The sequence below is a fragment of the Eptatretus burgeri genome, chromosome 16 (assembly GCF_056783735.1).
Source record: "Eptatretus burgeri isolate ZD-2024b chromosome 16, Ebu_testis_v1, whole genome shotgun sequence".
Lineage (NCBI taxonomy): Eukaryota > Metazoa > Chordata > Myxini > Myxiniformes > Myxinidae > Eptatretus > Eptatretus burgeri.
In genome coordinates, this window is record NC_140976.1 from 56,376,889 (window position 1) to 56,402,740 (window position 25,852).

Below are 25,852 nucleotides of genomic sequence, written 5' to 3' on the forward strand. Positions count from 1 at the left end.
ACGTACTCTGGCACAATCGCCACCTCACCACTCACACACGGGGTCGCTTCCACACACGGTGCCGCACTCACACCTTGCACCACACACACAGGGACAACTACACTGGGGATTCGTGTCCCCACAAGGGTCTCCGGGGCCTCTACACCCCCCAAGCTCTCCGTGCACCCGTCCACAGCACTCGTCCCCTCAACCTCGCAAAGCACGACCGAACTCACCTGGTCGTGGCTCGCCTCAAGGGGGCATACTCCCTCCCCTCGTTCCTGGAGGAGGCCATCCAGGTGCTCGCGCTGGGTCTCCACCCAGTCCACCAGCTCACCCCCATTATCCTCCACTACCTCCGTGTGTGTGTGTGCGTCACTTACCCCGTCTTCATCGTGTAGTCTTCCCTCTATTTTTTCTGTCTCCCGTGTCTCTATCAACTCTTCACCCTTTACCTCCCTTGTCTCAACTATTATTTCCTTTGTCACGGCCTTCATGCCCGCCTGCAGGCATCGGCCCATGTTCTGCGTCTCACCCCGTAGCTCTTTCATTTCTTCCCTCATTTGCTGTGTATTCGCATCCATCGTCGTTTTCACTTCATTTGTATTTGTATCCATATTTTCGTTCATGCCTTTCATTTCGTTTTTCATTTCATTTGTGTTTGTATCCATCTTTTCGTTCATGCCTTTCATTTCGTTTTTCATATTCGCATCCATTTTTTCGATCATTTTCGCATTCATCTTTTCGTTCATTGCCGCCAGCATGGCGCATAGCTGGGCCATGTCGGATGCACTCAGCTGAGCCGTTTCAGCAAGGGTTGGGGAAGGGTTTTGGTGGAGAGGGGGGGGGAGGTGTCATACACCGCGGCCGCTGCCGCACCCATTTCGGGCTCTGGGTTCAGTTGGGCGAGTCCGTGTTCCTGCACAATCAACATTTCCTGCTCGGGGATTCCATCCTGGACCATGGATTCTACACATTCTACATCCATTTCTAATACCCCCGGCTCCCGCTCGCCTTGAGACGCCATCTTGCTTCTCTTAAAGGGTTAATTTAGCTCGCTCGTAATTTGGAGGGAATCGGGGGTCGCTTCTCTCACCCCTGGACCGATTCCCGTGAATTTAGCCGGAGACAGGAGAGCCCGTTTTCCTGTTCTCCGATACCAGTGCCGCGAGGAGGGCGATGAATTTGTATCCCACTCCTGACACCAGTGTTGCGGATTCGCGCCCGCCGGCGTCATGACGGCCACGTAACTCGAATCGCGGCACGTCGCCCACCGGACGGACAATCCAGTCGTGACCCTCTCGGACTAACGCCGGGAACCAGTCACGGGTGGACCTTTCGGTCTCACCGCGATCGAGCCAATCAGCCCCCGCGTGGGATAGGGTTGCTCGCCAAATTCGACCTACCTAAGTACCCACGCGGAGGGTAGACCGGGCGATCGCACCTCGCCGCAGGTCGACTTCGGACACGGGCCACTTAAGCGACCCGTTCCGTACTATCAGAATAACCGAGCGGTGTTATCGTCGACCTCGACGGTTCGATTAATTATCGGGAGTATTCAGCCCACTACCAACCCCTTACGTGAAGCAAGATGAGGATTCAATGAAAGAAATGACGAAGCGAAGCGGGAAACAGTTCAACACAAAGCACATTTATTTGCGACGAACGGAAAGCACACATATTCAACTCCACCAAAAGCACACAGAAAAGAAAAACACAATTCCATTTACACAAAAAGCAAATATAAAAGCGAAAACACAATGCAGAGCTAATACCGACTACCGAGCACACGGCAACACTTATACAATTCTACTTCACAGACGGCGCCGACAACACATACCCAAAACCAAGGAAAAGAAATACCCTCAAGGATGAGGCGGGCCTGAGGCCGAGACCGGGTCGCGCCTACCCGTCTGGTGATGAGACGCGGAGCGGCGATGGCGCCTCAACTCCGCGGGCCTCGCGGACAGTCTCTGGTAGGGGGTGGGAAAAGGGGCCCCCTTGGTCGCACTATCTCAGCGCGGGGGGAAACAGGAGGGGGTTGCTGATGCTCGGGGTATAGAGGATTTTTATTGCCCCGCAACGAGCGTCTCCACCTCGGCCAGGTCGCGCTGTCGGCCTCCCTCGGGTGCAGCTCCCTGCACGACGCGAGCACCCCCTCGTCTGCCCTCGCCGCCTCTCCACAGCTCCGTCCCCTCCGTTCCAACTCCAACGCACACGACGACCAGCTCCTTCTTGCCAACTCCACCGCCCGCGAAGTCTTGACTCTCTGATCTCGACTCTCCTACTCTCCTACTCTCCGCCTCTGGACTCTCCGACTCTCTTCTGACTGACGAACACGGTCCTTTTATCCCCCCGTAGCTTCGCCTTTGACCCCCTCCCTTCGACCTTTCACCTCGCTCCCCATTGGCCCGAGAAAAAGTGGGCGTGAAGGCTTTTTGATCCATAAATTTGCACATATCGATCGCCCTGGGGGCGGGGCCAATTCGCCCCTCGCTCACCGATTGGACGGCAAAAAGTGGGCGTGTGTCGTTTTTGATCCGTTTTTGAAGCACAAAATCCGTGATTTTGTACACGCTGTTCGGCGCGCGCCCTGCACGAGTCCAACACCGGTACCCACAGGCGGCGCAAGAACGGTGGCGATGCGACGGTTGCGAGGTGTGACGTGAAGGTCGTGGCGGTTGTGGTGAAGCGGAGTTGTGGTTGGTGGTTGATGTTGTGGTTGTGGTGGTAATCATGGCGGTTGGTCCAAAATAAAGATAGTAAAAGAAAAACGGCTATCCTGAAGAGTCGCAGCACGCATAAATGACATGTATTCCCACTAGACAACGGGTTTGGGCCTAATTACACATGTACTTACTGAGATACCTCACCTAAGGGACCTGAATGGTGGTTTGCGAATTTGGTAACCACAACAATATTAATCGGACAAGCGGTTCCCAAGTTACGGCCATTTATTTGCCAACCAATGACAGGACATGGTGCTGTGACATCACCATTGACGTCACAATTCTTTTTTTTTTTGCACGTACTAGTATATCTAACTCCAGTCCTGTTATTTTAAACTTAATAAATGCCTTTTGCTTCTCCTTAATAGCGTTCCTTATCTCACTGCTCAACCACCCTGGTCTCTTTCTACTTCTAGTTTTACACCTTATTGGAATGTACTTACTATGCACTCTACACATTTGGTCCTTGAAGGTTTCCCATTTTTTCCAATGTTGATTGTCCTGTTAGTCTCACAATCTACACCACCCAATTCCCTCCTCATACTCTCAAAGTTTGCCTTCCTGAAATCTAATAGCATTACCCTACTATCCTGAACTTTAAACCTCACCAGAATCTTTGCACAGAATGTTTTGGTCACTTGCTCCTAAATGCTCCCCAACTTCCACCTACTTCACCATATTGGGATCGTTACTTAAAAGGAGGTCTAACACTGCACTCCCCCTCATGGGCTTATCCACAAACTGGGTTCAAAAGCAATCTTGGAATAAAACTAGGAAATCATTATCCGCTCTGCACTTTCCCTGTTCCTGGACCCAATCTATCCCTGGCAAGTTAAAATCCCCCACAATCAATACTCTTCCCTTACCACATGCCCTTTTTAATTATTGATATACTCCTCCTTCCTCCTCCTCTTCCTTCCCACCCGAGCCAGATAAAAGCATCCTACCAGAATCTTACTGTTTTTACAATCTCTACCCACACATAATCCTCAACATTTATTCCTTCCTTAACGTCATACCTTTCTCTTGATACAATGCTGTCCTTTACCCAGATTGCTACTCCTCCTCCTATTCTCTCCTTCCTATCACACCGATACACCTTGTAGCCTTGTGGTGTCACACCGCCCGTCCTCGTTGCACCGTCACCACTGCCCTCCCCCGTTGCACCGTCACCACTGCCCTCCCCCGTTGCACCGTCACCACTGCCCGCCCCTGTTGCTCCGTCACAACTGCCCGCCCCCGTTCCACCATCACCATTACCCCCCCCCCCGCTGCATCATCTCCACTGCCCGGCACCATTGCCCCCACCCCCGCTGCACCATCCCCACTGCACATCACCATTGCCCCCCCGCTGCACCATCCCCACTGCCCTCCCCCGATGCACCATCCCCACTGCACCATCCCCATTGCCCCCCCGATGCACCATCCCCACTGCCCGTCACCATTGCCCCCCATGCCCCGCTGCACCATCCCCACTGCCCGTCACCATTGCCCCCCCATGCACCATCCCCACTGCCCGCCCCCATTGCACCGTCCTCACTACCCTCCCCCATTGCACTGTCCTCACTGCCCTCCCAATTGCACAGTCACCATTGCCCCCCTGCTGCACCATCCCCACTGCCCGTCACCATTGCCCCCCGATGCACCATCCCCACTGCCCGTCACCACTGCCCCCCCCGATGCACCATCCCCACTGCCCGTCACCATTGCCCCCCCCGATGCACCATCCCCACTGCCCGTCACCATTGCCCCCCACCCCCGCTGCCCGCCCCCATTGCACTGTCCTCACTGCCCTCCCCCATTGCACTGTCCTCACTGCCCTCCCAATTGCACCGTCACCATTGCCCCCCCTGCTGCACCATCCCCACTGCCCGTCACCATTGCCCCCCGATGCACCATCCCCACTGCCCGTCACCATTGCCCCCCGATGCACCATCCCCACTGCCCGTCACCATTGCCCCCCCCCGATGCACCATCCCCACTGCCCGTCACCATTGCCCCCACCCCCGCTGCACCATCCCCACTGCCCGTCACCATTACCCCCCCCGCTGCACCATCCCCACTGCCCGCCCCCATTGCACCGTCACCATTTCCAATATCCTCAGCAACCCCACTCCACAACAGTAACCAAGTATTATTTACAAATTCCTTACATTCTGCTACTTGTTGCAAATTATCGATGCGTTCCTTCAACGCGGTAATAACGTTCCTCAAGTGGACGATTTCCTCACACTTCCTACAACAATAAGAACCCTCTGCTTACCCCATTGTTGACATGGCCCACATTGATAAACTGTGACATTTTACGAACACCTCATCCTTCGTCCTTCGCTCTCTATTTATAACCTTCTTCATCCCCATACTCCCAAGGCCCCAACTGACTTCACGCCAAACTAATCACGAGGCCTCGTCCTGCTTATTTCAATAAACTAACTCAACTACCCGCTAAAACTGTTATGAACACAACACGAAAAAAAAATAAGTACAGTTCCACAGACCCTGACACAATCACGATAACAAAATACGCAAAACGCTTTAGGACTGGAAACTTAGCTTTCGAGGGCCTGGAAGGAGAGGAACTGGAAGGAGAGCTCGCCACCCAGTCGTCCTCGTCCTCGTGCGCCGACACCGGAACCGGAAGTCCGCTTTGCATTCCTTGCAGCAATATTGCTTTGGAAGGTTCTCATCTGCTAAAGAGGACAATACATTGCATTGAATGTTCAGAATTGAAACGCCTTCCCTACATATGACTGTTCTGCACATTTAGTGACTTTTCAATTCAGCTAATCTTGCAGCACGGAGGAATAGGATGCAGAGGACGTAGAGAAAATGGTTTAATGAATCTTAATGACTGTGAATGAATGTTTATTTAATGATACATTTATATTCACCACAAAACGAAGAGCAATTCTGAGGTTTTTTTATTGTTGTTGTTGTTGTTGTAGTAGTTGTAGTAGTTGTAGTAGTTGTATACCTTGTCGAGGCTCGTGTGAGAGCTAACACACAACGCACATCAAGGGGGCAGGAGACAAGAGGGGAGGGAGTGGGAAGGACAAAACAGTGGGGAACAGAGACATTAGGAGATCTGTGGAAGGGATAGGGATGGGGCGAGGAACATGGGGAATAGAAGATGGACATTACAGGGACTTTCAGGAAGGAAAGCAGGGAATTTGAAGGAGGGGGGCTTGGGTGGATTATCGGGGGTAGAAAATATCGAGGATTTGGATGGGGGGTGATAAGAGGTGCTGGTGAACAGCTGTTTTGAAGGCCTGGAGGGAAGAATGGGATTGAAGAGAGTTAGGGAGTTTATTCCAAAGGCGGGAAAAAAGAGGAATGAAAGAGTGAAGGTGAGCAGTGATTCGTGATTTTGGTAGTTTTACCAGAAGGGGGTTGTTGGCGGACCTTGAGCACCCTGCGGAAATGTGGTGGGGACAAATCGCAGAGAGAGCAGGGGGGGGCGAGGCTGGAGAGGAGACGGTAGAAGACAGAAAGACCACCGACCAACTCGCGGTGAGTGAGAGGCCCAAAGACTCAGCCTCAATGTGGGACATGCCAATGATCTGAAATGCCTTGGTTTCTACAGCGTGAAGCCGAGAAAGGTGGGAGGCAGGAGCACCAGCCCAGAGGGGAGAGCAGTACTCCATCAGGCTGCAGACAAAAGCTTTGTAAGTGGTCAGGAGCTCAGGTGGGCCGAGGAAGGACTTTGCACGACGGATGATTCCCAGTCAGCGACTGGCTTTGGAGGCGAGGTTTGAAACGTGGCTTTCCCAGGAAAGTTCATGGCAGATAGTGAGACCTAGAAGCTTGAAAGAAAGGACTTCTTCCAGAGGAATTGTTGAGAAAGTGGATGGGGGGGAGGGATTCTAAATGGTCCTTTCAAAGAGACATAGTGAGAGTGTGAGAGTTGTCAGGATTGAAAGACATGTTCCACGTGTTGGACCAGTTTGTGATTTTATCCAGATCTGCAGTGAGCGAAGAAGCTGCTGCTTGCTGGTCTGAGGGATGACCGATGGTACGGCAGAGGGTGGAGTCATCAGCAAAGAGATATAGAGGATTTTCTAGAGAGTCGGAGAGATCATTGATGAAAACCAGAAAAAGAACAGGGCCCAGAACTCTACCTTGAGGAACTCCAGCCTGGACAGGAAGGGGGGGATGAAAGAACTCCATTTAGGACCACATGGTGACTGTGACAGGAGAGGAAGTCTGCGAGCCATGAGTGGAGATGGCCTTGGATACCATCGGAAGAGAGTTTGGTGAGCAGGGCAGGGTGCCAGACTGTGTCAAAAGCACGTGATATGTCCAGGGATACGGCTCGGATTTCCTTTGTGGCATTGAGGACTTCCATCCATTGTTGGGAGAGCAGAAGCAGCATATCCAGGGTAGAGTGAACTGTTCTGAAACCAAATTGATGATCAGAAATCAAGCCATTGGAGAAGAGGAAGGATTTGAGTTTTGTGTTTCAGTACTCGTATATCCATATCATTCACATTGAGTTCCTGGGCTCTCTGGACAGTTGAAGAACTTTTATCAACCCACATAAAATTATTCCAATCCCTCTCCAGGGGAAATGTAACATGCCATTGCCTCTTTATTCTTCTCTGTACCTTCCTCAATGGAAATAATTTTTTGAATGAAATAAATTAATTCTTCCTCAAGGCTTGTACAGATGGTAATAATAATAATAATAATAATAACAATAATAATAATAATAATAGTAAACATGTTATTCTCTTCTCTGTAATGTGTCTTCCTGTAAAGTTGCTTACCTTCCAGGATTTCGCCACGATGAGTTTGGTGACTTGTCAGGTCATAAATCTTAATTAAAGTATGGCCTGACAGCTTATTTAGCAACAAGGAATTGGACTGACATTGAAACCCCAACAGAGCCTTGCCACCTCAGCACCCCCATTGCCTGTAGCTTATTCTTCTCCAAAGTTCCTCCACACACACCCATCTTCATTATTATAGCAGTTCTGTCAATGGGCGCAATCATGTCCCACTGGTGTACATTTGGTGTAGGCCATAAAGCGCTCGAGAATCAAACCGAGTTTGACAAAAAAAAACAAATTATTAACGTGTCTGCACAGAACGTTCCTTTTTGTTTAATTTTGTTGTTATTGTATTGGTGTTTTCACAAGGCAATTTCCTCGGTGTACTTTAATAAAGGTCAGGACATTATTTTGGGGGAAAAATTCATTCCGTGCATGGTGCTTCAGGAATCATTTCAACAGATGGGGATTTCCAGCCTCATGATGTTCAACGTTGTTCTTCAGTCGCCCGGCCAGGGAATTTGCTTCAATTTGGTGAAGAAAGGAGGACCGCAACACCAGAGAAGAAAAAGATGGTGAAAAATAATATCGTCCCATTTCATTGCAGTAGGACTAACTACCCATAGAAATGTTAAGGCAAGGCAGTGTGAAGGTGATTCTGTAAAAAAAAGTTGGACTTTTCCACACTTTACAGAAACCATATGCTGGTGAAATATTGTTTCCACATTTCTGAGACGAAAGAAAATTCCATCAGCAAGAACTCTCATTTTTCGTGATGGTCTTGCTTGACACAGGGGTTCATTTCTTCAATGATGATGGTTGTGACCCCCAGATTGATGGCCAGGCAAGAGGACGCTCATTATTGTCCATACTTGTCATGGCCTGATACGAGCTGCTCACTTGGTGTGCACAACTTTTTCCTGATACGAAGCCATCAACCTGCACTGTATTTGTGAAAAAAAAACTGTGCAATGTTGAAATGTCTCTGCAGGCCACCTGTGCACATTCCCTGTACATCGGCACAACGACAGAGGCATTCCTCCATCGTGATAGTCAGAAGCTTTAAGTTTGTATCAGGAAATATGTTGCATATACCCATAGCCTCAAAAGAAAACGATAATGATCTATTGATGGGTTTATATTTCCCATTAGGATCATCGTAAGAATCATCAAAACAACTGATGTTTCCAGCAACGGAGGTTCAAGGTTGTACACTGTCACTAGGAAATGTGATTATGGATCACTTCCGGTTTTGGGTTTTGAGGCACGGGCTCCTCCTCTCAGGGGTCTCTGTTGACTTTCTCAAAGTTAAATTTCCGGTCGTTACATGTCATGTTTTAACTGTTTATTTTCTTACCTATATGTTTACTGTGTGTTCCTTGTTCAATTTTGTTTCAAAAAATCATGCTATTTCGTGAGTTTTTGGCATTCTTGTCTTATCGGCTTTCCTTGAGGCCTACCCATCCTTCCCATCTAGGTGTATGATCGTTTTTATTTGTATTCTCGCTATTACCATCAATTCCGATTTTCCCCAATGACCCCCATCTATCCCTCCCAACTACACCTTCTGTTTCTTGTCTTAAATTTATATATATATATATATATATATATATATATATATATATATATATATATATATATATATATATATATATATATATATATATAACAAAAAAAACACGACAACCATTTCTCCGTCCATACCCACGAGTACCGATTCTTCGCCGTCTTCTTCTTTGTTTCCATCTTCCTTCTATTTGAGCTGACACACTCACCATGACCTTCATGATTTCTTTCTTCAACCTTACAACCTCCACGATTTTACTTCAACCTTTCCTTTTCGGAATCTTATGCAATCCTTATTTGAAATAAATAAATAATCAAATAAATAAATAAATAAATAAATATATTCATTTTTAACTGTACACCTCCCGTAACCACGTGTTTCTGCTGGATCTTCTTCTACCCCCTGCGTTTACCGATGCAAATTCACCAATCACCTCACAATGTTTTTTCTTCAACCTCTCCTTTACCTAATCTTATGCAATCATCAAAATAACATAATAATAATAATAATAATAATAATAATAATAATAATAATAATAAAACGAGTAAAAATGGTCTCTTATAATGCTTCATCTTCCTCTTTCACACGTGTAGTTCTCATTACTGTATCATAATGCACTACTCTATTTCTATTTCAACAGACTGCTCTCAATTCGACCTCTCCTTCATTCCTTGTCTAAAAAATCCAACTGTTACAACGTTTCTTCTCTCCATTCTCTTAATTCGCCTTTATTGCATCTCTCAAGAAATGTCTTCAGTTGCATTTCTGAATTAAAAATTTTAAAAAAACTCCAGTTTGCTATGCTCGTTCGCTTTCCTTCAATCATCCTTTTTTTTTCCAACTTCTTTGACAATGCACCCCTCTCACCCCTCCCTCTCAAAGCAACCATCATGCTCTTCCCCATCCAAGCTTCCCTCTCACGTTTCTCAAAAACTTTCCCCTCACCTTTCTCCCTCAACTCTCCCCAATCATCCTTCTCATGGATTTCTCATGGTATTCCTCTCCCCAATCGTCCTTCTTCTCATCATCCGTTCACCCCCCTCTCTCACCCTTCTCAAAGTTGCCCCCCCCTCCTCACATCCACAAAGCTGCCTCCTTCCCCTGCCCTTTCACCTCCATCTCATCACTCCAGCTCCTCAAATCCTCAACCAACTTCTGCCTCTTCTCTTATTACTCCCCACTGTACTTCAACCCAGCACCACAGGGCCTTTCCTGACGTGGTTCTCAACCAACGGAATGCCATCTCTTCTGGATCTGATTTTGACAAATTTCCCTGAAAATATCTGCTGTTCTTCCTCCGCTCCAGTCGGTTCTTCTGCCCACGTCCTTGTCAAAGTGGACATCTCTCTGGCTGTTATTAGAGAACCACCTCAGCTCCGTCGAATCTGGTATTTCACTCAAGCTGACTGGCAGGGTCTCCGAGCAGCCATCAAACTTCAAGACTGGTCTCCCATCGCTACTTTCTCCAACATCAACTCATCATCGGAATTCTTTCAAAGAAACTTGCTCTCTCTCATGCACAGATAAATCCCGTCTCATCTTCAATTGGCCTACCCTTCCTCCAACCCATCGTTCACTGGAGGTTGTGGTGAGGCAGTTGTCCTGAAACAATTTGCTTTTGCCTCATGGAAAGCAAATCCAACTGAGGGCAATCTCAGTTCCTTCCATAAAGCGTGGAACAAGTGTATCAAAGCAATTCTCGCTCTTGCTCATTCTCAAAATATTCATTTGCAGAGTTATTATGTGGCTTTCTCTTCTTCCTCAACTACTAAACAAAGTGAAAGGCTGCAACATAGCAGAGATTGTAAGTTTCACAACAAATGCTTCAAGTTGCGCTCTTTCAACTCTCCATACCTTCTCAGCCGCTCCAGATACAAACATTCTTCCAGTAATCACCTCGTTATCTTAACACAACTCTCACTGCCTTTTTCATCTCTCATCTCTTGCCTTTTTTTTCTCCTGCCTGTGGAATTGCTTTTCCCGAGACGGTACAATCCCACTCTTTGCTCCGAGACTTCAAGATGCCAGCCAGTATACTGCTCTCTAATGTTGTCTTCCATCCCAACACCCAAAATATTTATTCCCCTATTTACCTTGACACTCGCTCAGGATAAGAATGCTTTTTTTTTAAAATGATTATTTTTTTTTGCAAAAGTGTTTGACTGTTACCTTTTCCTGTTTTTTAAAAGATGAAAATATGAACCCTCCTTCCTTAGCATTCTCCCAAATCAATTTATTCTTTGTTGGTATTCCTCTTACCTGCAGGTTACTATCATTCTCTCATATTTTCCTGTTTGCTCATTCCCTTGCTTGTTTGTCTCTGCCTGTTTGTCTTGCACATCACCTCAATGTAAGTAAGTAAGTTGACCTTCTCTTCTTCTTTCAATCATCTTGTTTCCATGAACCTTCATTTTTGCATTTCTATTGAACAGAGCAATGAAGTAATTGGAAGGAGATCAAGGGAACAGTAAGATACATATGTACAGCCTTATTTGTATATCTTCTGAATTGGAAAACAAAGCTCACTGTGACCTCATGATGTCTTCCATGCCAGTCAATCTGGTTGTTGTTGTTTCACACCGATTGTGAACCATTGCCTTGGCTGGCACTTATGTACCATTGACAGTACGTCTTCCAGCAGCCCTTTATTGTCCAAGTCTTTCACGAGTCTTGATAATTGTATTATAAAAAGAACAAGTCCTCACAGCAAATCCACCACGAGTTTTAATGAGGTTCTCCAGGTGAGTATTTTTAATAAACACGTGAAAAACATAACTTGCGTTACTGAAGGCTGTTGCCTAATTAAACTGCCGTGTGAAGTGAAGAAAAGTGGGTGAAGCAATTGGCTCTTTGTCTGTCTGTCTGTCTGTCTGCAGATGTCAGTCTGGAGATATTATTTCAGTTTCTGCTCCCGAGAACTTGCTGCCTGTGTAACTTTGACATCAGAGAAACCACAAAATATTCGACAAGCCACTATATCACATGATCATTGTATAGTCATTGGCAACTCAAGGGTGGACCATTACGATGTTTGTTTCTTCCCATTCATTGCAAAAACTCCCTTCTCATGTCTTTCCAAACACTTGTGACCTTCCATTTTTCAAAAAGCAGATTTTTACCTGTGACATGCGGCAGGTCTACAAGAGGTGTGCATTGTTGATGTTTTTGCTGGGGTCGATTTTTGAAATGTGCACCCATTAGTCAGACAGTTGCCAGACCACACCGCATATCTCGTTTGACTACACCAATCACAGCACCCAGACAAAATGATATGGCTGCCATCTTAGTGTTCTGGTAGGCCTAACACATTAGGCTTGTCGGCCTCTGCTGATTATACGCTGTCAGGCTTTGTTGTGTCAGATTTCCATTGGCTTTGTTTGGGTCGAGTGTTAATCATGATGAGGGACCCTGTGGTATTGGGAGTTACATAAATGTTGATGAATGCATGACAATTAGATGCTTCCTATGTTCTTTGTTTTTTTTTCATTGTTAGTTGTTATTTTCACAAAAAAAGGAATATGTGGTATTGGGAGTTGGATGAATATGAATGAATGCATGATGAGCCGGAACTGACGAGGTGGAACTGAGGCTGATGTCAGCGGGCGGTCGAGTGAGTGGAGGAGGTGAGAGCCACCATTAAACAGTTGAGCCAAAAGACTTACATGTTGGCTGATTTTACGACACAACAGACCCCGAAAAATGTAATTGTATGTCGAATAAAAATGATTAGTGTTCGAGTCAATCAAGCCCATACGTGCCTCCTTTAAAAAAATAGTTACATAATTTTTGAAAGTCCCCGTATTGGGGTTAAACATCTGTGACCGTGCGACGAATCAGCTCATTCTGATATTACAGTTCTGATATAGATGTGACGGATAACCTCTTTTAAGAGTGCTTTAAATTGTTGGATTGGATTTAAACTGACAGCTTGTTGGATTTAAACCCATTGTTGGATTTTTAAAGCCAATTCACTCGTACTTCGTGGCAAAGTTCCCTATAATGACCACGTACAAGTTTTTATGAACAAATGGTATATTACCACAGGAGGGTGGAAGAGAGGGAGAGGGACATACATACACACACACACACACACACACACACACACACACACACACACACACACACACACACACACACACACACACACACACACTAAACCCCCTGTTCAGAATCATTATTGATCTTATCTATTTAATCTTATTCATTCACATGTGAACATGGGACAAACATAGCACAAGGTTAATGAGACAGATTAAACAATGTAATCTGAGCCGTGGGTAATAATTTTTTTATATTCTCAGACCCAGCTTTCACCACAAAGACACGTGGGACATGAGCAAGGATGAAGGAGTTGATTGGACAGAAGAGACAAAAAGAATTTGTGCCGCAGCTTGTGACCACAGTGCGGTCATTCTTTTTAACATCATCAAAATCTCTTCGACTATTCTCTTTCTTCACTCTTCTATCTATGCAGTCATTTTATTTCAGGCCTGGCCTCAATGAGGACTATCTCGTCTGTGATTGGATCCTTCAACATAAAAATAAAAACATAAAAATGACCAAAGAACAACTTAATTTCAATTGCATGTTACATTTTGAACATCAATCGGAAAGAGAACCTGTGGTTTAGAAGTAATTTGGCTCAGGATTTGTCGAAATTGTACTGTGCTGGTTTCTGTTAAAGCGTAGCTCAGAGCTAATGATAGCTAAAATTTCACCAGCACGTGTCAACCGTTATACAAAGAAGAGTCACGTGCAGGCACGGAGACGGGGTCTTGTAACTGCTTCCTTTAATACAACGGTAATCCAAAATAAAAACAACCAAACCACGAGATGTTTGCCAAGTCACAGTCACAATAAAAAAAGAGAGAAATGAACAATTCACGCCACAAAAGAATGGTGAACGTTACATCATGAGAACCGCTATGAACGTCAAAATGCAGAGATCGCCCACTGACCAGGATACGATCAAACTGAGACAATAATGTTAATACTCACTTGACTATGATTCTGCGGAGGGTGAAAATAAGAAAGAATAATGAATATAGAGCAGCAAAGATCATCAGGATGACTACACCTATGTGGATGCAAAAATAAACCTCTCCTCATAAAATCTTGGGCGACCTCAGATATCGTGGCACCATGGCACAGACCGCGCTCCAGATGAAACTCTGCTCAACTGGGTGATTTCCAATTTCAACTCCACCCATCTTCACACTTTAATTACGAAAGGCATTGGGTGCAAAACAGCCTTGGAAAACAACCTTGCAAAACAGCTGTGCAAATCAGCTGGTCCCCAAGAGAAGTTTTCATTCATGTTAATAAAAATAATTCTTTTTAAGGACCATTGCATGTACAGAATAAAAAACGATTGCATTGAAATTGAGATGTGCAATAAGTGAAACGTGCACACATGTACACAGAGGAGTAAGGTAATTGTTTTTGTCTGCTTGCTTGGCAGTCAAACAAAATTGAAAATCATTCCAAAAAGGAAACTTACTGTTTTTAGGGATGTCATAAAGGACACAAACAACAGGCACGAATAACTAATTTGTTGTGATACATAAAGTGGTTTCAAATACAGTGCATCAACAGCGTAAGCTTCTGAAAAAAGATTTTTGTTTTTCTAAACATTTAAAACTTTTATTTTATTTCAATTGAATTATATACTTCAACACTGGAGAACACAGATGGCCTTGTTGTCACTTCCAAACACCTCCAGTTTAGCAGTAATTGGACAAAATATTACACCATTTTACGCATCCTCGACCAATCAAGTGTGCTACTCACGCTCTCAGCTTTGGGGAATATCGAGATCCAGATAAAAGCACGGCTCGTTGAAATATAGATTGCGCTTGGAAATGCAAAGCAAGAGTTGAAAAGACCCGTCCTTTGTCATTTTCCTCAAGACTACTTCGGGTACGATGTTTTATGACCTCTCTAGTTCAATAACGTTTTATAGATTGTGGGATTTGTGGATCTTTTTTTTTTTCTTCTTTTTTTTGTATACCTTGTCGAGGCTCGTATGAGAGCTAACAGACAATGCACATCAAGGGGGGGGGGCATGAGACAGGAGGGGAGGGAGTGGGAAGGACAAAACAGTGGGGGAACAGAGACATTAGGAGATCTGTGGAAGGGAGAGGGATGGGACAGGGAACATGGGGAATAGAAGATGGACATTACAGGGACTTTCAGGAAGGAAAGCAGGGAATTTGAAGGAGGTGGGCTTGGGTGGATTATCGGGGGTAGAAAAGATCGAGGATTTGGATGGGGGATGATAAGAGGTGGTGGTGAACAGCTGTTTTGAAGACCTGGAGGGAAGAATTGGAATGAATAGAGTGAGCGAGTTTATTCCAAAGGTGGGGAAAAAGAGGAATGAAAGAGTGAAGGTGAGCAGTGATTCGTGATTTTGGTAGTTTTACCAGAAGGGGGTTGTTGGTGGACCTTGAGCGCCCTGCGGAAATATGGTGGGGACAAATCACAGAGAAAGCAAATGTGGGGGGGGGCGAGGCTGGAGAGGAGACGGTAGAAGACAGAAAGACCACCGACCAACCTGCGGTGATTGAGTGAGAGGCCCAACGACTCAGCCTCATTGCGGGAGATGCCAATGATCCGAAGAAAAAAAAAAGATGCCAATGATCCAATGCCAATGATCTTTTGTATTTCTTTGTTTAAAAACGAATGAAAAGCAAGTTCTGGGATAAAATGAAGATATGTTGTATGCCTTGAGACTATAACAGGAGTTTGCCCATGAGGGTAAAGCAATATGTTATTCTGAGATAATGTGGTTCTTTCTTTATTGAAAACACTGCTTTTTCAAAACACCCACACACACCTCGTTTTTTAATTTATATTCCTCACAATTGCATTACACACACACACACACACACACACACACACACACACACACACACACACACACACACACACACACACCTGACAATTCTACTTATTAATTGTGCAGTATCCGCCATTCCAAAAATATAATAAAATTTTAAGGATTGCTGCAAATTATAATTTCTCACAACATCCTATATTCAATTTTATCTAAATTGTAAACCTCAACACATGGTTCCCTTATCTAAAGTAAGAACCTGAACTTGAAAGCATGTGATTAGTTTCCCGACCACCAGGGTCATCAGTTGGGCACTATTATTCCTCAAGTTTTCGATCCTTTCAACCCAGTACCTCTCCATATGGTGGATCTACAACCTTGGTCATGGATCCACATCCGTATATTGCCTACATCAATAGATCCCAATCCTCATTTGCGTCCAGACAGTCAGTCAACCCATCAATGCAGCAACACCATACAGACTTCAAACACTGGAGGATTTCATTTATTGTGACGGACCTCACTGCTCTCAGATAACTCTGAGAGTCCAAGGCATCTATAAAAAAGACCACGGACACCATCTGCCATACTCAACTCTGGCCGGATTCTTGTGCCCAGTGTTAGTTTACCATACCTGTGAGATGACTGCTGCAGATAGGGAACTGTGCTGACAGCCCCACAACAGATGTCAATTGGCCATTGACAGGCAAGCAAGTATTTACAGGCAAGCATATTTAACATGTCCAACATTCCCATTACGACTAAGTTACATACCCGCCCTCGGAACCTTAATCAATCCCTTATCACCTATACACTTCACCAGACACCTGAATAAGTGAAAGATGAGGGGAGGGGGTGGGGTAAGAAGAAGAAGAGGAGAGAAAGATATTGGTGGGGTCTGTTGCTTTCCACAGCACACATTAATTGGTTGCGTTGACAACCTGGCTGAGTTGCCGCTGCCCAATGGTCTAGTCTGATGGTCCTAATGTTGACTTCCTCATGCTCCTTCCTGAGTTCCAACGTCCACTACACTTGCACTCCCCCTGAGCGCTGGATAGCATGGATAGCTGCATGTGAGGTTATGTGGAAGTTTGTGGTGAGAGAATGTCTGGCGTTGAGGTGAGGAGTCACGGTATGGCCGGGCAATGAGATGCGGCAATGGCGTTGAAGCGAAGATGCATCGGGGCATGAGGAAAAAGGTATGTGGGTGTGTGGAGATGAGAAGACGCAAAACATAATTGAAAAGGCGCTGAAGGAGCGAGCAACGTGAAGTGAAGTGAGAGGCCAAAAGGAAATAAAGAGAAAGACCAAGCGAGGTGACAAAGCGAGAGAGAAATAACAATGCAAACAAGAGAGATAATAAAGCAAAGAGTGATAATAAGGAAAACAAGTCTGGAGACGGCGATGGTTCACGTGTCGCCTTTTTACCCCTCAGCCCGAATTGCTTAAGGGGTATTGTCGTCATAGGCGTTGTCCGGACGTCTGTCAACTTTTGGTTTCCGTCACTTTCGAGGAGAACGCCTTGTCCGATTAAATCCATTTTTGCAGTGTGTGTTGGGGCTGGGTAGAGGAAGGTTCCTTTCGATAATCAGTGCGATGCAATATCCAATATGGCGGCTTGGGCAGCCATCTTGAATTTGGTTTCCAGACAATAACTTGAGAACGGCTTGATAGATTGATTTTATTTTCATGGGGTATAATGGGGGTGGTTAGAGGAAGGTTCCTTTCGATATACAGCACAATCCGATATCCAATATGGCGGCTATGGCAGCCATGTTGAATTCTCTGGGCGTCCGGGCGTCTGTCAACTTTTAGTTTCCGTCAATTTTGAGAACGCCTTGTCCGATTAAATCCATTTTTGCAGTGTGTGTTGGGGCTGGGTAGAGGAAGGTTGCTTTCGATAATCAGTGCAATGCGATATCCAATATGGCGGCTAGGGCAAACATCTTGAATTTGGTTTCCGGACAATAACTTGAGAACGGCTTGACAGATTGATTTTATTTTCATGGGGGTATAATGGGGGTGGTTAGAGGAAGGTTCCTTTCGATATACAGCACAATCCGATATCCAAGATGGCAGCTAGGGCAGCCATGTTGAATTTGGTTTCCGGACAATAACTTGAGAACGGATTGACTTATTGATTTATTTTTGTGTGATATAATGGGGTGTTTAGAGGAAGGTTCCTTTCGATATTCAGAGCAATCCGATATCCAATATGGCGGCTAGAGCAGCCATTTGAATTTGGTTTCCGGACAATAACTTGAGAACGGCTTCACACATTGATTTTATTCTGGCGAGGTATAATGGGGTTGAGTAGAGGAAGGTTCCATTCCAAAATGGGCATGCTGCGATTTTCACTGTGGCCGCCACGGCAACCATCTTGAAATTGGTTTCCATCAATTTCGAGAACGCCTTGTCCAATTAAATCCATTTTTGCTGGGTGTGTTGGGGTTGAGTAGAGGAAGGTTTTTTCGAAAATGGGCGTGCTGCGATTTTCAATATGGCCACTATCTTGAAATTGGTTTGCGTCAAGGGGCTGAGGGGTTACGCCGGCTTTGCGGTGCTATTTTTCTTTATTTTTTGACCTTCGAGGGGACGCCACGGGCAAACTGGCGGGAATCAGGAAAAACGTAAATGATGAAAGTTGAAGTACTCGAAGAGCACGACTTGCATACCAACTTTCATTCGAAACGGTTGAAAACCCGAGGAGCTTGATGCCCAATTTATTGATTTTTTTTGACATTTTCTAAGTTTGTGACCTTGTGACGAAAATGAAAAATCGAGCTCCGTGGGGCTATGCAGGTGCCATTGGGCTAACCAAATACCAAAACCCCTGCCAGATTCAACAAACCCCCTCGGAGAAGATGTAACTTGAAATCGGCTACCCCCTAAAAACACATGTTTTTTTGGGCGTGGCTCCGCCCATAATGATCGCAGCATGACCATTCTCAGGAAAACCCAACTAGATCATTATATAAACCTCCCACCCAAATTTTATTAGGATCGGATCAAAACCCACGGAGCTATGCTCAGGACAGACAGACAGACAAGCCGGTAGGCGGACATGGGTAGTCGACTACCCAATAGAACCTGACACGATGGGCCCGTTCGTTGGGGAATGACCTGTGGATTACGTACAAGAAAATTCATGATTCTTGCTTCAAGGGTTAATGCTGCAGATTGTTTTTTCGTTATATACCCCCACATTTAGAGGTTTTTTGGCCGTTGCTAGGCAATGGAGGGGTCCATAGCAACAGTTCATTCTCACACATAACTAGGACATACCATGAACCTACCATACCACTTTCATGTATATCTGACTCATAGTCTCTGAGATATAACGAACTTCGTTTTTTTTAGTTTTCGACCAGGGTTCGTTCATTCAAAGTCTATCTTCTCCGACAGTTTTCATAGGATCCGGCTGGAAAGTTTTGACAATATGGCTCAATGTACTGCCCACAGTCGCTCGTGGCCCGGTTTTTGATTTTCGAAAAAATAAATTTTTTATGATTTTTTCAAAAGTTTCAAAGTCCTGTTGCTAGGCAACGGTGGTGTCCATAGCAACGGTTCTCATTTGCACACAACTAGGTCATGGTATCAACCTACCAATCCAAGTTTCATCGAAATCGCCATTGTATTAACTGAAATCGCCATTTTAAATCCTGATAATAAGGGTAGAACAAATCTCAAAAAAAATTTTTTTTTGAAAAAAAAAACTTTTTTTGACTACATCGACTACCCAACAGACAGACAAACAGACAAACATATTGACGAAAATACTGATAATAAGGGTAGATAAATTTTTTTTTTCGACTGGATCGACTACCCAACACACCCATAACAAACAAGCCGGTAGGCGGATATGTGTAGTCGCCTATCCAATAGAACCTGACGTGATGGGCCCGTTCGATGGGGAATGACCTGAGGATTAAGCACAAGAAAATTCATGATTCTAGCTTCAAGGGTTAATGCTGCAGTGTTTTTTCGTTAAAATACCCCCCACATTTCGAGTTTTTTTTGGCCGTTGCGAGGCAACGGAGGGGTCCATAGCAACAGTTCTTTCTAAAACATAACTAGGACATACCATGAACCTACCATACCACTTTCATGTATATCCTACTCTTAGTCTCTGAGATATAACGAACTTCATTTTTTTTATTGTTTTTGACCAGGGTTCATTCAAAGTCTATCTTTTCCGACAGTTTTCATAGGATCCGGCTGGAAATTTTTGACAATATGGCTGAATGTACTGCCCACAGTCGCTCCTGGCCCGATTTTTAATTTTCAAAAAAATTGATTTTTTATGATTTTTCAAAAATTTCAAAGTCCCGTTGCTAGGCAACGGTGGTGTCCATAGCAACGGTTCTCATTTGCACACAACTAGGTCATGGTATGAACCTACCAACCAAGTTTCATCGAAATCGCCATTGTATTAACTGAAATCGCCATTTTAAATACTGATAATAAGGGTAGAATAAATTAAAAAAAAAACATTTTTGGAATTTTTTTTTTTCGACTAGATCGACTACCCAACATAGACGGAAAAACTGATAATAAGGGTAGAGCAAATTTCAAATTTTTAAAATATATATATATATATATATATATATATATATATATATATATATATATATATATACATATATACATACATACATATATATATATATATATATATATATATATATATATATATATATATATATATATATATATATATATATATATATTTCGACTGGATCGACTACCCAACAAACATATCGATGGAAAAACTGATAATAAGGGTAGAACAAATTTCAAATTTTTTTTTGGACTGGATCGACTACCCAATATAGTGGTCGCTCATTGACTCATGAACCAAAAACACATGCAATGGTAAAGTGAGCACACTCATGCACTTATGTGATGTGTGGGACATTTATTTCCCTTTTTCACCTGTCCCTGTGTCTCTCGCCGCTTGCTACTTTGCCTCGTAACAGCTTGTCATTGGCTTACTCACGAAGCTTTCAGGAAAGGGGAGGTCCAACATGCCGGTCACTTTGAGATGATTCATCGCTTTCTGTTGCGTGCCCACAAACTCAGCACCTGGGGCATGGGGCTATTGTAGTGAGTCTGTGTGTGGCATGTGAGAAATAGCTCAAGCCCAGAAATGTAGAGAGGAAAGAACATGTACTTAAGATAACCGACAGTCACAAAATGCATATCTATCTACATGAGTTAAGTCTATTCCTAAGAGCTAAACAGAATACCATGAGATAACTTTGTCTATTCTTTAAGTGTTGGTGCATCATTCTTCTCTGGGGGTTCACAACCATCACAGTATTATCACATATTTATAACTCTCATCACACATTTCATTATACAACTGGAAGGGCACTCAGTAGAGCGCATTCCTCTGCCATGTAATGCCTGATCCACAAGATGACTAGAACATATCAGGCCCAATACATTTTTGAAATATCATGATATACAGTACTGCATCATTTTTGGCCCCATCTCTCAATGGTGAAGAATCACTTTGAAAATGAAATAAATCTCGAATCCCGATCCGGATTCGGATCTTCACCAAAATCGAAAATTTTTGTCCTTGCAACACACCCAACCTGTCCACCAACTTTTGTCCGAATCCGTCCACAATCTTCTTGAGATATCGTGCTATATATCATTTTTAGCCCAATCTCTCAATGGTGAAGTATCACTTTAAAAATTCCAGTAGTCAGATCTGGATCTTCACGAAAATCGAATGAGTTCTTCCTTGTCACACACCCAACCTGACTACCAAGCTTCATCCGAATCCGTCCATAACTTTTTGAGATATCTTGCAATATATCGTTTTTGGCCCGATCTCTCAATGGTGAAGAATCACTTTTAAAAATCCCAGTAGTCAGATCCATATCCGGATCTTCACCAAAATCTAATGTGATCGTCCTTTGACACACTGAACCTGTCCACAAAATGTCATCCGGATCCGTCCACAACTTTTTGAGATATCCTGCACACAAACAAACAGACAAACAAACAGACAGACAAACAAACAGAAAGGGGTGAAAACATAACCTCCTTCACCTTCGGTGGCGGAGGTAATAATACATTAAATCATGAATGTCTTACCTTAGATATAACTTCCCTGGTCTCTTTCCCTGGTCTCTATTTATTTCCCTGGTCTCTATTTATGCTCCGACTGAGGCGAGTGATCTTACCGTGAAGGATGCATTCTACGCCACACTCGAGTCTGTGGTTGATCAGTGCCCCAGACGAGATACACTTCTAGTCTTGGGGGATTTCAATGCATCGACTGGAACTGATAGGGATGGTTATGAGGTGCGTGTTGGTCCCCATGGGTCAGGAACTATGAACCAGAATAGCACTAAGTTCCTTGACTTTGCAAGAAGTCATGGACTTAGGGTGGCTGGTTCATGGTTTCAGCGCCCGCAAGCTCATCGCTGGACTTGGTATTCCAACGCTGGCGGTGTGGCAAAGGAGATTGACCATGTCCTCATTGACGGTCGTTGGAGGATGATCCAGAACTGCAGGGTCTACCGGAGTGCTCAGTTCCTCAATACTGACCACAGGCTTGTTGTAGCAACTCTAAAGCTGCACCTTAAATCCTGGAGAATGGTACCATCCCAGCCTAGGCTGGATGTTGCCAAGCTCAGGGATGAGAGAGTAGCTGAGGAGTTTGCGAACAGGCTGAGTGGACACTTGGGGGGTCTGGGTGCTTTGGGGGTCCTGAAGAGTTGTGGAGCACCTTCAAGACCACCGTCCTTGATGTTGCCGGTGGATGCCTTGGAGTTCACCGCAGGGCAAAGAAGAATTTTGTCTCTCAAGGGACACTGGATACCATTGACCAGAGTCGCAGGGCCAGGCTGAATGGCAGAGCTGAGCTGTTCAGGGAGCTGAGGCGTAAAACTGTACGTGCACTGAGGGTGGACAAGGAGGCCTATGTGCGAGGAATCTGTGAGGGGGTAGAGCATCACCTGTGGACAGGTGATTCTCGTCCCGCTTACAGGGGAATTCGCGCATTACGTTCATCCAAGCCCATCCCTCGGAGCACTGCAGTTCGAGCAGAGAGTGGTAGGCTCTTGACAGAGGAGTCTGAAGTGAAGGCCCGCTGGGCCGGTTACTTTGAGCGGTTGTACCAGGCTGATCCCCCAGCTGTCGAGTTGGACGTCAAGGGTGTTACAATCCCTGTTGCTGACCCTCGAATCAACTGTGGTCCACCATCGCTTGTGGAAACACGGGCTGCGGTGAACCAGTTGAAACGGGGCAAAGCTCCAGGGATCTGTGGCATCCATGCTGAACTTCTCAAGGCTGGTGGAAATGCTGCACTCGCGTCGTTGCATGCAGTTTTGTGCTCTGCCTGGAACACAGGCATCATCCCAACTGACTGGAAGAGGGGCCTTGTTGTCCCTCTCTGGAAAGGGAAGGGTGATCGCCAAGACTGCAACAACTACCGAGGGGTGACGCTGCTCTCAGTGCCGGGCAAGGTCTTTGCTCGGATAATTCTTGATAGGGTTCGCCACCATCTGCTTGAGCACCAGCGTCCAGAGCAGTCAGGCTTTACACCGAAGAGGTCAACGATTGACCGTATCCTTGCTCTTCGTGTCCTCACTGAACGCAGACGAGAGTTTCGGCAGGGGCTGCTTGCAGCCTATGTTGATCTCTGTAAAGCGTTCGATTCAGTGAATCGGGATGTCCTCTGGAGGATTCTTGGTCTTCGTGGGGTGCCACCGAAACTGATCGATCTGATGTCTGAACTCTACTCTGGTACTGAGAGTGCTGTGAAGTGTGGTGGTACCGCCTCTGACTTATTTCCAGTTGTTACTGGAGTTCGTCAGGGATGTGTACTTGCCCCCACACTTTTCAACACTTGTATGGACTGGATTTTTGGGAGGATGTCGGAGAGATCAAGTTGCGGTGCATCGTTTGGCAATGTCAAGATCTCGGACCTTGATTTTGCAGATGATGCAGTCATCTTTGCGGAGACTTTAGACATCCTCTTGGGGGCCCTCGAGGTGCTGAATGAGGAGTCGGAGCCGTTGGGATTACGGATTTCTTGGGTCAAAACAAAGATCCAGGCTTTCGGTGACATCTTGGATGCTGCTGTCCTGTCTGTGTCTGTTTGTGGTGAGGATGTTGAGGTCGTGGATAGATTCACTTACCTTGGCAGTGATATTCATGTCTCCGCAGGTTGTGAGCCGGAGGTCAATAGACGTCTGGGTCGGGCCTGGGGAGTCATGGATTCACTGGATCATGGGGTGTGGCGCTGCCGGTACCTGTGCGGGAGGACGAAAGTCCGAGTCTTCAGGTCCTTGGTACTTCCAGTCTTGCTCTATGGGTGCGAGACTTGGACTTTGACCAAGGATCTGAGACGGAGACTTAATTCCTTTGGTACCAGGTCTCTTCGGAGAATCCTTGGCTATCGCTGGTCGGATTTTGTGTCCAACGAGCGGTTGCTGAGAGAGACTCGGATGAGATTTGTTACCTGCATAGTCCGTGAGCGTCAGCTGCGGCTGTATGGACATGTGGCTCGTTTTCCTGACGCTGATCCTGCTCACCAGATTCTCTCAGCGAGGGAGTCTCATGAGTGGAGGAGGCCAGTGGGCCGACCACGTGCCTCATGGTTGCAGCAGGTTGACCATCATCTCAAGGAGATGGGGATGGGCCTGGCATCTGCCTGGGGGATGGCCAGACGGAGGCCCCTGGAGTACCGGCGGAAAGTGGACGCAGCGACGCGCTGTTCTGGCACATGCTCCCATACCTGACCTGACCTTCGGTGGCGGAGGTAATAATACATTAAATCATGAATGTCTTACCTTAGATATAACATGTCCACGACCCTGCATGTCCACCCCACTTTCCATTGAATCGAGCTGTTATTCAAATATTCAAATGGTTACTTATGACGGCTCTCGGATTTTCTAGATGCAGCACTGTCTCCGAGTAACCACTGAAAATAGTTTCAAAATATTACACACACACAGACACACACGGGGACACACAGAGGGACACACACACACACACACACACACACACACACACACACACACACACACACACACACACACATACACACACACACACACGCAGTAGGTAAAGGCAGTTGGGATTATTCATTGCTCGTAAAGATGGACATCAAATCATCAATTTGTACAAAGCTCTATTCCACCAATATTAAACAATCAGGAAAGAGCAGCCAAAAGAGGTAGTGGTAACACTGTTAAGCAATTTAATGAGGCCTCATCAAGAATATTGTGTACCTTTTGTCACCACATTTGAGGAAGGACATAGCTGCCATAGTGCAGAAACAGCATCAAGCTCATCGCTTTATTTCCAAGCTATCTAGAGTCTAGACCAGGGGTCGGGAACGTTTTTGACTCAGAGAGCCATTAAAGCAAAATATTTGGAAATCTATTTCAGTGAGAGCCATATAATATATTTTAAGACTGAATTCAACTACATGTGAGTATAATAAGCCTCTGAATTTATTCTTTTAAATAATGTTGTTATAATACTCACCATTAATGGGACTTCTGGTGCTGCATGGATTTGCTGATGGCTTTGTAGTCTGGTTGGTACTTGGTGAGGTTAAGCTTCATGCAAGCGTTGAGGCTTTCATCCGTTAGACGTGATCGTAGGTTGGACTTGATGTTTTTAAGATGTGAGAATGACTGCTCACATGCATACGTAGATCCAAACAAGGTCAATACAGCAATACTCACACGCTGCAGTGTGAGGTATGTGACAGGAAGCGCGTTCCAAGTTTTGATAATCAGCTCGTCTTCGGGTTGAAGTTTTTTCATTTCTGTCCACATGTGCTTGCTCGCCAACTCTGCTTTCTGTCGTGCGATTCTTTCCAAATCTTAATTCAGTGACTTGAACTTATTCACCCACATGTCTGAGGCCTTCAGGTCAGCCACTTCTGCTTCAAAATCTCTGACGGAGACACCAGGAATGTAACTCAGGTCGGCTG